Source organism: Chiloscyllium punctatum, chromosome 3 (genome assembly GCF_047496795.1).
Source record: "Chiloscyllium punctatum isolate Juve2018m chromosome 3, sChiPun1.3, whole genome shotgun sequence".
NCBI lineage: Eukaryota > Metazoa > Chordata > Chondrichthyes > Orectolobiformes > Hemiscylliidae > Chiloscyllium > Chiloscyllium punctatum.
Window position 1 is genome coordinate 26,082,348 of NC_092741.1, and position 10,000 is coordinate 26,092,347.

A 10,000-nucleotide genomic window follows, 5' to 3' on the forward strand; every position below is an offset into this window, starting at 1 on the left:
ACAGTACCGAGAGATCTGGGGGTTCTTGTACACCACTCAATGAAGGTAAGCATGCAGGTACAGCAGGTAGTGAAGAAGGCTAATAGCATGCTGGCCTTCATAACAAGAGGGATCGAGTACAGAAGCAAAGAGGTTCTTCTGCAGGTGTACAGGGCCCTGGTGAGACCACACCTGGAGTACTGTGTACAGTTCTGGTCTCCAAATTTGAGGAGAGACATTCTGGCTATTGAGGGAGTGCAGCGTAGGTTGACGAGGTCAATTCCTGGAATGGCGGGATTACCTTACACTGAAAGACTGGAGCGACTGGGCTCGTGTACCCTTGAGTTTAGAAGACTGAGAGGGGATCTGGTTGAGACATATAAGATTATCAAAGGATTGGACACTCTGGCGACAGGAAACGTGAGTGCCGAAACAGAGGACACAGCTTAAAAATACGGGGTAGACCGTTTAGGACAGAGATGAGGAGAAACGTCTTTACCCAGTAAGTGGTGGCTGTGTGGAATGCTCTGCCCCAGAGGGCAGTGGAGGCCCAGTCTCTGGATTCATTGAAGAAAGAGTTGGACAGAGCTCTCAAGGATAGTGGAATCAAGGCTTATGGAGATAAGGCAGGAACAGGATACTGATTAAGGATGATCAGCCATGATCATATTGAATGGTGGTGCAGGCTCCAAGGGCAGAATGGCCAACTCCTGCACCTATTGTCTATTGCCCTCCTTTCCTGACTGCCAGCCGCAGACAGCGTGCAGCCCCAATCCCTTTCTTTCCCTCTTTCTTGCTGATTTTGGCAGCGCTCCGCTCTCCTCCCCTCCCTGTCTCCTGCCTGCAGCGGCAGCAAAAATAACCTGTCGCTGCATTGCGTGCGTGGCCCAACACGAGTGCAGAGGGGTGACTTGAGCAGCCCCTGCTGGCGGAAAAAGCCGACAGCACCTGGTATTCCCAGGCGCTCTCCCATCCAAGTACTAACCAGGCCTGAGTCTGCTTAACTTCCAAGATCGGACGAGATCGGGCGTTTTCAGACTAGTATGGCCATAGGCGCTGGCCCCTGCCTTTTCTCCCCACTTCAAGGCGTGCTGGCCAGCCACATTTTCTTTGCTGCTCTTTCTCTTGATCCCCTTTGTTTTTTTTTTCTCTCTTTTCTCTTTGCTCTTCCTCCTCCGTGCGTGCTTCCCTCCCTCCCTCCAGCTAGCCCTTGCCCACCAGGCTCCTGTCGTCTCCCACATCCCCACACAGGCCAACTGCAAGACCTCCCCCTGCTTCATAGGGCTGCAGCCTGCATTCTCTCATCCTTCCACATTCCTCCACGCCTCCATTTCGGAATGGCAGGCAGTGACCAGTGGGGTACCGCAGGGATCAGTACTGGGACCGCAGCTTTTTACAATATATGTTCATGATATAGAAGATGCTATTAGCAATAACATTAGCAAATTTGCTGATGATACTGAGCTGGGTGGCAGGGTGAAATGTGATGAGGATGTTAGGAGATTACCGGGTGACCTGGACAAGTTAGGTGAGTGGTCAGATGCATGGCAGATGCACTTTAATGTGGATAAATGGATGCTTATCCACTTTGGTGGCAAGAACACGAAGGCAGATTACTACCTAAATGGAATCAATTTCGGTCAAGGGACAGTACCGAGAGATCTGGGGGTTCTTGTACACCACTCAATGAAGGTAAGCATGCAGGTACAGCAGGTAGTGAAGAAGGCTAATAGCATGCTGGCCTTCATAACAAGAGGGATCGAGTACAGAAGCAAAGAGGTTCTTCTGCAGGTGTACAGGGCCCTGGTGAGACCACACCTGGAGTACTGTGTGCAGTTCTGGTCTCCAAATTTGAGGAGAGACATTCCGGCTATTGAGGGAGTGCAGCGTAGGTTGACGAGGTCAATTCCTGGAATGGCGGGATTACCTTACACTGAAAGACTGGAGCGACTGGGCTCGTGTACCCTTGAGTTTAGAAGACTGAGAGGGGATCTGGTTGAGACATATAAGATTATCAAAGGATTGGACACTCTGGCGGCAGGAAACGTGAGTGCCGAAACAGAGGACACAGCTTAAAAATACGGGGTAGACCGTTTAGGACAGAGATGAGGAGAAACGTCTTCACCCAGAGAGTGGTGGCTGTGTGGAATGCTCTGCCCCAGAGGGCAGTGGAGGCCCAGTCTCTGGATTCATTGAAGAAAGAGTTGGACAGAGCTCTGAAGGATAGTGGAATCAAGGCTTATGGAGATAAGGCAGGAACAGGATACTGATTAAGGATGATCAGCCATGATCATATTGAATGGTGGTGCAGGCTCCAAGGGCAGAATGGCCAACTCCTGCACCTATTGTCTATTGCCCTCCTTTCCTGACTGCCAGCCGCAGACAGCGTGCAGCCCCAATCCCTTTCTTTCCCTCTTTCTTGCTGATTTTGGCAGCGCTCCGCTCTCCTCCCCTCCCTGTCTCCTGCCTGCAGCGGCAGCAAAAATAACCTGTCGCTGCATTGCGTGCGTGGCCCAACACGAGTGCAGAGGGGTGACTTGAGCAGCCCCTGCTGGCGGAAAAAGCCTACTGCATCTGGTATTCCCAGGCAGTCTCCCATCCAAGTACTAACCAGGCCTGAGTCTGCTTAGCTACCGAGATCAGACGAGATCGGGCGTTTTCAGACTAGTACGGCCGTAGGCGCTGGCCCCTGCCTTTTCTCCCCACTTCAAGGCGTGCTGGCCAGCCACATTTTCTTTGCTGCTCTTTCTCTTGATCCCCTTTGTTTTTTTTTTCTCTCTTTTCTCTTTGCTCTTCCTCCTCCGTGCGTGCTTCCCTCCCTCCCTCCCTCCCTCCAGCTAGCCCTTGCCCACCAGGCTCCTGTCGTCTCCCACATCCCCACACAGGCCAACTGCAAGACCTCCCCCTGCTTCATAGGGCTGCAGCCTGCATTCTCTCATCCTTCCACACTCCTCCACGCCTCCATTTCGGAATGGCAGGCAGTGACCAGTGGGGTACCGCAGGGATCAGTACTGGGACCGCAGCTTTTTACAATATATGTTCATGATATAGAAGATGCTATTAGCAATAACATTAGCAAATTTGCTGATGATACTGAGCTGGGTGGCAGGGTGAAATGTGATGAGGATGTTAGGAGATTACCGGGTGACCTGGACAAGTTAGGTGAGTGGTCAGATGCATGGCAGATGCACTTTAATGTGGATAAATGGATGCTTATCCACTTTGGTGGCAAGAACAGGAAGGCAGATTACTACCTAAATGGAATCAATTTCGGTCAAGGGACAGTACCGAGAGATCTGGGGGTTCTTGTACACCACTCAATGAAGGTAAGCATGCAGGTACAGCAGGTAGTGAAGAAGGCTAATAGCATGCTGGCCTTCATAACAAGAGGGATCGAGTACAGAAGCAAAGAGGTTCTTCTGCAGGTGTACAGGGCCCTGGTGAGACCACACCTGGAGTACTGTGTACAGTTCTGGTCTCCAAATTTGAGGAGAGACATTCTGGCTATTGAGGGAGTGCAGCGTAGGTTGACGAGGTCAATTCCTGGAATGGCGGGATTACCTTACACTGAAAGACTGGAGCGACTGGGCTCGTGTACCCTTGAGTTTAGAAGACTGAGAGGGGATCTGGTTGAGACATATAAGATTATCAAAGGATTGGACACTCTGGCGACAGGAAACGTGAGTGCCGAAACAGAGGACACAGCTTAAAAATACGGGGTAGACCGTTTAGGACAGAGATGAGGAGAAACGTCTTTACCCAGTAAGTGGTGGCTGTGTGGAATGCTCTGCCCCAGAGGGCAGTGGAGGCCCAGTCTCTGGATTCATTGAAGAAAGAGTTGGACAGAGCTCTCAAGGATAGTGGAATCAAGGCTTATGGAGATAAGGCAGGAACAGGATACTGATTAAGGATGATCAGCCATGATCATATTGAATGGTGGTGCAGGCTCCAAGGGCAGAATGGCCAACTCCTGCACCTATTGTCTATTGCCCTCCTTTCCTGACTGCCAGCCGCAGACAGCGTGCAGCCCCAATCCCTTTCTTTCCCTCTTTCTTGCTGATTTTGGCAGCGCTCCGCTCTCCTCCCCTCCCTGTCTCCTGCCTGCAGCGGCAGCAAAAATAACCTGTCGCTGCATTGCGTGCGTGGCCCAACACGAGTGCAGAGGGGTGACTTGAGCAGCCCCTGCTGGCGGAAAAAGCCGACAGCACCTGGTATTCCCAGGCGCTCTCCCATCCAAGTACTAACCAGGCCTGAGTCTGCTTAACTTCCAAGATCGGACGAGATCGGGCGTTTTCAGACTAGTATGGCCATAGGCGCTGGCCCCTGCCTTTTCTCCCCACTTCAAGGCGTGCTGGCCAGCCACATTTTCTTTGCTGCTCTTTCTCTTGATCCCCTTTGTTTTTTTTTTCTCTCTTTTCTCTTTGCTCTTCCTCCTCCGTGCGTGCTTCCCTCCCTCCCTCCAGCTAGCCCTTGCCCACCAGGCTCCTGTCGTCTCCCACATCCCCACACAGGCCAACTGCAAGACCTCCCCCTGCTTCATAGGGCTGCAGCCTGCATTCTCTCATCCTTCCACATTCCTCCACGCCTCCATTTCGGAATGGCAGGCAGTGACCAGTGGGGTACCGCAGGGATCAGTACTGGGACCGCAGCTTTTTACAATATATGTTCATGATATAGAAGATGCTATTAGCAATAACATTAGCAAATTTGCTGATGATACTGAGCTGGGTGGCAGGGTGAAATGTGATGAGGATGTTAGGAGATTACCGGGTGACCTGGACAAGTTAGGTGAGTGGTCAGATGCATGGCAGATGCACTTTAATGTGGATAAATGGATGCTTATCCACTTTGGTGGCAAGAACACGAAGGCAGATTACTACCTAAATGGAATCAATTTCGGTCAAGGGACAGTACCGAGAGATCTGGGGGTTCTTGTACACCACTCAATGAAGGTAAGCATGCAGGTACAGCAGGTAGTGAAGAAGGCTAATAGCATGCTGGCCTTCATAACAAGAGGGATCGAGTACAGAAGCAAAGAGGTTCTTCTGCAGGTGTACAGGGCCCTGGTGAGACCACACCTGGAGTACTGTGTGCAGTTCTGGTCTCCAAATTTGAGGAGAGACATTCCGGCTATTGAGGGAGTGCAGCGTAGGTTGACGAGGTCAATTCCTGGAATGGCGGGATTACCTTACACTGAAAGACTGGAGCGACTGGGCTCGTGTACCCTTGAGTTTAGAAGACTGAGAGGGGATCTGGTTGAGACATATAAGATTATCAAAGGATTGGACACTCTGGCGGCAGGAAACGTGAGTGCCGAAACAGAGGACACAGCTTAAAAATACGGGGTAGACCGTTTAGGACAGAGATGAGGAGAAACGTCTTCACCCAGAGAGTGGTGGCTGTGTGGAATGCTCTGCCCCAGAGGGCAGTGGAGGCCCAGTCTCTGGATTCATTGAAGAAAGAGTTGGACAGAGCTCTCAAGGATAGTGGAATCAAGGCTTATGGAGATAAGGCAGGAACAGGATACTGATTAAGGATGATCAGCCATGATCATATTGAATGGTGGTGCAGGCTCCAAGGGCAGAATGGCCAACTCCTGCACCTATTGTCTATTGCCCTCCTTTCCTGACTGCCAGCCGCAGACAGCGTGCAGCCCCAATCCCTTTCTTTCCCTCTTTCTTGCTGATTTTGGCAGCGCTCCGCTCTCCTCCCCTCCCTGTCTCCTGCCTGCAGCGGCAGCAAAAATAACCTGTCGCTGCATTGCGTGCGTGGCCCAACACGAGTGCAGAGGGGTGACTTGAGCAGCCCCTGCTGGCGGAAAAAGCCGACTGCACCTGGTATTCCCAGGCGGTCACCCATCCAAGTACTAATCAGGCCTGAGTCTGCTTAGTTTCCGAGATCAGACGAGATCGGGCGTTTTCAGACTAGTATGGCCGTAGGCGCTGGCCCCTGCCTTTTCTCCCCACTTCAAGGCGTGCTGGCCAGCCACATTTTCTTTGCTGCTCTTTCTCTTGATCCCCTTTGTTTTTTTTTTCTCTCTTTTCTCTTTGCTCTTCCTCCTCCGTGCGTGCTTCCCTCCCTCCCTCCCTCCCTCCAGCTAGCCCTTGCCCACCAGGCTCCTGTCGTCTCCCACATCCCCACACAGGCCAACTGCAAGACCTCCCCCTGCTTCATAGGGCTGCAGCCTGCATTCTCTCATCCTTCCACATTCCTCCACGCCTCCATTTCGGAATGGCAGGCAGTGACCAGTGGGGTACCGCAGGGATCAGTACTGGGACCGCAGCTTTTTACAATATATGTTCATGATATAGAAGATGCTATTAGCAATAACATTAGCAAATTTGCTGATGATACTGAGCTGGGTGGCAGGGTGAAATGTGATGAGGATGTTAGGAGATTACCGGGTGACCTGGACAAGTTAGGTGAGTGGTCAGATGCATGGCAGATGCACTTTAATGTGGATAAATGGATGCTTATCCACTTTGGTGGCAAGAACACGAAGGCAGATTACTACCTAAATGGAATCAATTTCGGTCAAGGGACAGTACCGAGAGATCTGGGGGTTCTTGTACACCACTCAATGAAGGTAAGCATGCAGGTACAGCAGGTAGTGAAGAAGGCTAATAGCATGCTGGCCTTCATAACAAGAGGGATCGAGTACAGAAGCAAAGAGGTTCTTCTGCAGGTGTACAGGGCCCTGGTGAGACCACACCTGGAGTACTGTGTGCAGTTCTGGTCTCCAAATTTGAGGAGAGACATTCCGGCTATTGAGGGAGTGCAGCGTAGGTTGACGAGGTCAATTCCTGGAATGGCGGGATTACCTTACACTGAAAGACTGGAGCGACTGGGCTCGTGTACCCTTGAGTTTAGAAGACTGAGAGGGGATCTGGTTGAGACATATAAGATTATCAAAGGATTGGACACTCTGGCGGCAGGAAACGTGAGTGCCGAAACAGAGGACACAGCTTAAAAATACGGGGTAGACCGTTTAGGACAGAGATGAGGAGAAACGTCTTCACCCAGAGAGTGGTGGCTGTGTGGAATGCTCTGCCCCAGAGGGCAGTGGAGGCCCAGTCTCTGGATTCATTGAAGAAAGAGTTGGACAGAGCTCTCAAGGATAGTGGAATCAAGGCTTATGGAGATAAGGCAGGAACAGGATACTGATTAAGGATGATCAGCCATGATCATATTGAATGGTGGTGCAGGCTCCAAGGGCAGAATGGCCAACTCCTGCACCTATTGTCTATTGCCCTCCTTTCCTGACTGCCAGCCGCAGACAGCGTGCAGCCCCAATCCCTTTCTTTCCCTCTTTCTTGCTGATTTTGGCAGCGCTCCGCTCTCCTCCCCTCCCTGTCTCCTGCCTGCAGCGGCAGCAAAAATAACCTGTCGCTGCATTGCGTGCGTGGCCCAACACGAGTGCAGAGGGGTGACTTGAGCAGCCCCTGCTGGCTGAAAAAGCCTACTGCAGCTGGTATTCCCAGGCGGTCTCCCATCCAAGTACTAACCAGGCCTGAGTCTGCTTAGCTTCCGAGATCAGACGAGATCAGGCGTTTTCAGACTAGTATGGCCGTAGGCGCTGGCCCCTGCCTTTTCTCCCCACTTCAAGGCGTGCTGGCCAGCCACATTTTCTTTGCTGCTCTTTCTCTTGATCCCCTTTGTTTTTTTTTTCTCTCTTTTCTCTTTGCTCTTCCTCCTCCGTGCGTGCTTCCCTCACTCCCTCCCTCCCTCCAGCTAGCCCTTGCCCACCAGGCTCCTGTCGTCTCCCACATCCCCACACAGGCCAACTGCAAGACCTCCCCCTGCTTCATAGGGCTGCAGCCTGCATTCTCTCATCCTTCCACATTCCTCCACGCCTCCATTTCGGAATGGCAGGCAGTGACCAGTGGGGTACCGCAGGGATCAGCACTGGGACCGCAGCTTTTTACAATATATGTTCATGATATAGAAGATGCTATTAGCAATAACATTAGCAAATTTGCTGATGATACTGAGCTGGGTGGCAGGGTGAAATGTGATGAGGATGTTAGGAGATTACCGGGTGACCTGGACAAGTTAGGTGAGTGGTCAGATGCATGGCAGATGCACTTTAATGTGGATAAATGGATGCTTATCCACTTTGGTGGCAAGAACACGAAGGCAGATTACTACCTAAATGGAATCAATTTCGGTCAAGGGACAGTACCGAGAGATCTGGGGGTTCTTGTACACCACTCAATGAAGGTAAGCATGCAGGTACAGCAGGTAGTGAAGAAGGCTAATAGCATGCTGGCCTTCATAACAAGAGGGATCGAGTACAGAAGCAAAGAGGTTCTTCTGCAGGTGTACAGGGCCCTGGTGAGACCACACCTGGAGTACTGTGTGCAGTTCTGGTCTCCAAATTTGAGGAGAGACATTCCGGCTATTGAGGGAGTGCAGCGTAGGTTGACGAGGTCAATTCCTGGAATGGCGGGATTACCTTACACTGAAAGACTGGAGCGACTGGGCTCGTGTACCCTTGAGTTTAGAAGACTGAGAGGGGATCTGGTTGAGACATATAAGATTATCAAAGGATTGGACACTCTGGCGGCAGGAAACGTGAGTGCCGAAACAGAGGACACAGCTTAAAAATACGGGGTAGACGGTTTAGGACAGAGATGAGGAGAAACGTCTTCACCCAGAGAGTGGTGGCTGTGTGGAATGCTCTGCCCCAGAGGGCAGTGGAGGCCCAGTCTCTGGATTCATTGAAGAAAGAGTTGGACAGAGCTCTCAAGGATAGTGGAATCAAGGCTTATGGAGATAAGGCAGGAACAGGATACTGATTAAGGATGATCAGCCATGATCATATTGAATGGTGGTGCAGGCTCCAAGGGCAGAATGGCCAACTCCTGCACCTATTGTCTATTGCCCTCCTTTCCTGACTGCCAGCCGCAGACAGCGTGCAGCCCCAATCCCTTTCTTTCCCTCTTTCTTGCTGATTTTGGCAGCGCTCCGCTCTCCTCCCCTCCCTGTCTCCTGCCTGCAGCGGCAGCAAAAATAACCTGTCGCTGCATTGCGTGCGTGGCCCAACACGAGTGCAGAGGGGTGACTTGAGCAGCCCCTGCTGGCGGAAAAAGCCTACAGCACCTGGTATTCCCAGGCCTTATCCCATCCAAGTACTAACCAGGCCTGAGTCTGCTTAGCTTCCGAGATCAGACGAGATCGGGCGTTTTCAGACTAGTATGGCCGTAGGCGCTGGCCCCTGCCTTTTCTCCCCACTTCAAGGCGTGCTGGCCAGCCACATTTTCTTTGCTGCTCTTTCTCTTGATCCCCTTTGTTTTTTTTTTCTCTCTTTTCTCTTTGCTCTTCCTCCTCCGTGCGTGCTTCCCTCCCTCCCTCCCTCCCTCCAGCTAGCCCTTGCCCACCAGGCTCCTGTCGTCTCCCACATCCCCACACAGGCCAACTGCAAGACCTCCCCCTGCTTCATAGGGCTGCAGCCTGCATTCTCTCATCCTTCCACACTCCTCCACGCCTCCATTTCGGAATGGCAGGCAGTGACCAGTGCGGTACCGCAGGGATCAGTACTGGGACCGCAGCTTTTTACAATATATGTTCATGATATAGAAGATGCTATTAGCAATAACATTAGCAAATTTGCTGATGATACTGAGCTGGGTGGCAGGGTGAAATGTGATGAGGATGTTAGGAGATTACCGGGTGACCTGGACAAGTTAGGTGAGTGGTCAGATGCATGGCAGATGCACTTTAATGTGGATAAATGGATGCTTATCCACTTTGGTGGCAAGAACACGAAGGCAGATTACTACCTAAATGGAATCAATTTCGGTCAAGGGACAGTACCGAGAGATCTGGGGGTTCTTGTACACCACTCAATGAAGGTAAGCATGCAGGTACAGCAGGTAGTGAAGAAGGCTAATAGCATGCTGGCCTTCATAACAAGAGGGATCGAGTACAGAAGCAAAGAGGTTCTTCTGCAGGTGTACAGGGCCCTGGTGAGACCACACCTGGAGTACTGTGTGCAGTTCTGGTCTCCAAATTTGAGGAG

At 51.5% G+C, this 10,000-nt stretch overlaps 6 non-coding genes across 6 annotated transcripts; all 6 read right to left on the reverse strand.

Annotated features, from left to right (window-relative positions):
- Positions 1-915: 915 nt before the first annotated feature.
- Positions 916-1,034, reverse strand: LOC140470242 (5S ribosomal RNA). Its single transcript, XR_011956468.1, has one exon. It is a non-coding gene; the product is annotated as a 5S ribosomal RNA (ribosomal RNA).
- A 1,507-nt stretch (positions 1,035-2,541) lies between these two features.
- LOC140471232 (5S ribosomal RNA) lies at positions 2,542-2,660 on the reverse strand. The gene has a single exon (XR_011956928.1). It is a non-coding gene; the product is annotated as a 5S ribosomal RNA (ribosomal RNA).
- A 1,515-nt stretch (positions 2,661-4,175) lies between these two features.
- LOC140470253 (5S ribosomal RNA) lies at positions 4,176-4,294 on the reverse strand. Its single transcript, XR_011956469.1, has one exon. It is a non-coding gene; the product is annotated as a 5S ribosomal RNA (ribosomal RNA).
- Positions 4,295-5,801: 1,507 nt separating this feature from the next.
- On the reverse strand, positions 5,802-5,920 carry LOC140470176 (5S ribosomal RNA). Its single transcript, XR_011956462.1, has one exon. It is a non-coding gene; the product is annotated as a 5S ribosomal RNA (ribosomal RNA).
- A 1,515-nt stretch (positions 5,921-7,435) lies between these two features.
- LOC140470664 (5S ribosomal RNA) lies at positions 7,436-7,554 on the reverse strand. The gene has a single exon (XR_011956596.1). It is a non-coding gene; the product is annotated as a 5S ribosomal RNA (ribosomal RNA).
- A 1,515-nt stretch (positions 7,555-9,069) lies between these two features.
- On the reverse strand, positions 9,070-9,188 carry LOC140470735 (5S ribosomal RNA). The gene has a single exon (XR_011956645.1). It is a non-coding gene; the product is annotated as a 5S ribosomal RNA (ribosomal RNA).
- Between the last annotated feature and the right edge of the window lie 812 nt (positions 9,189-10,000).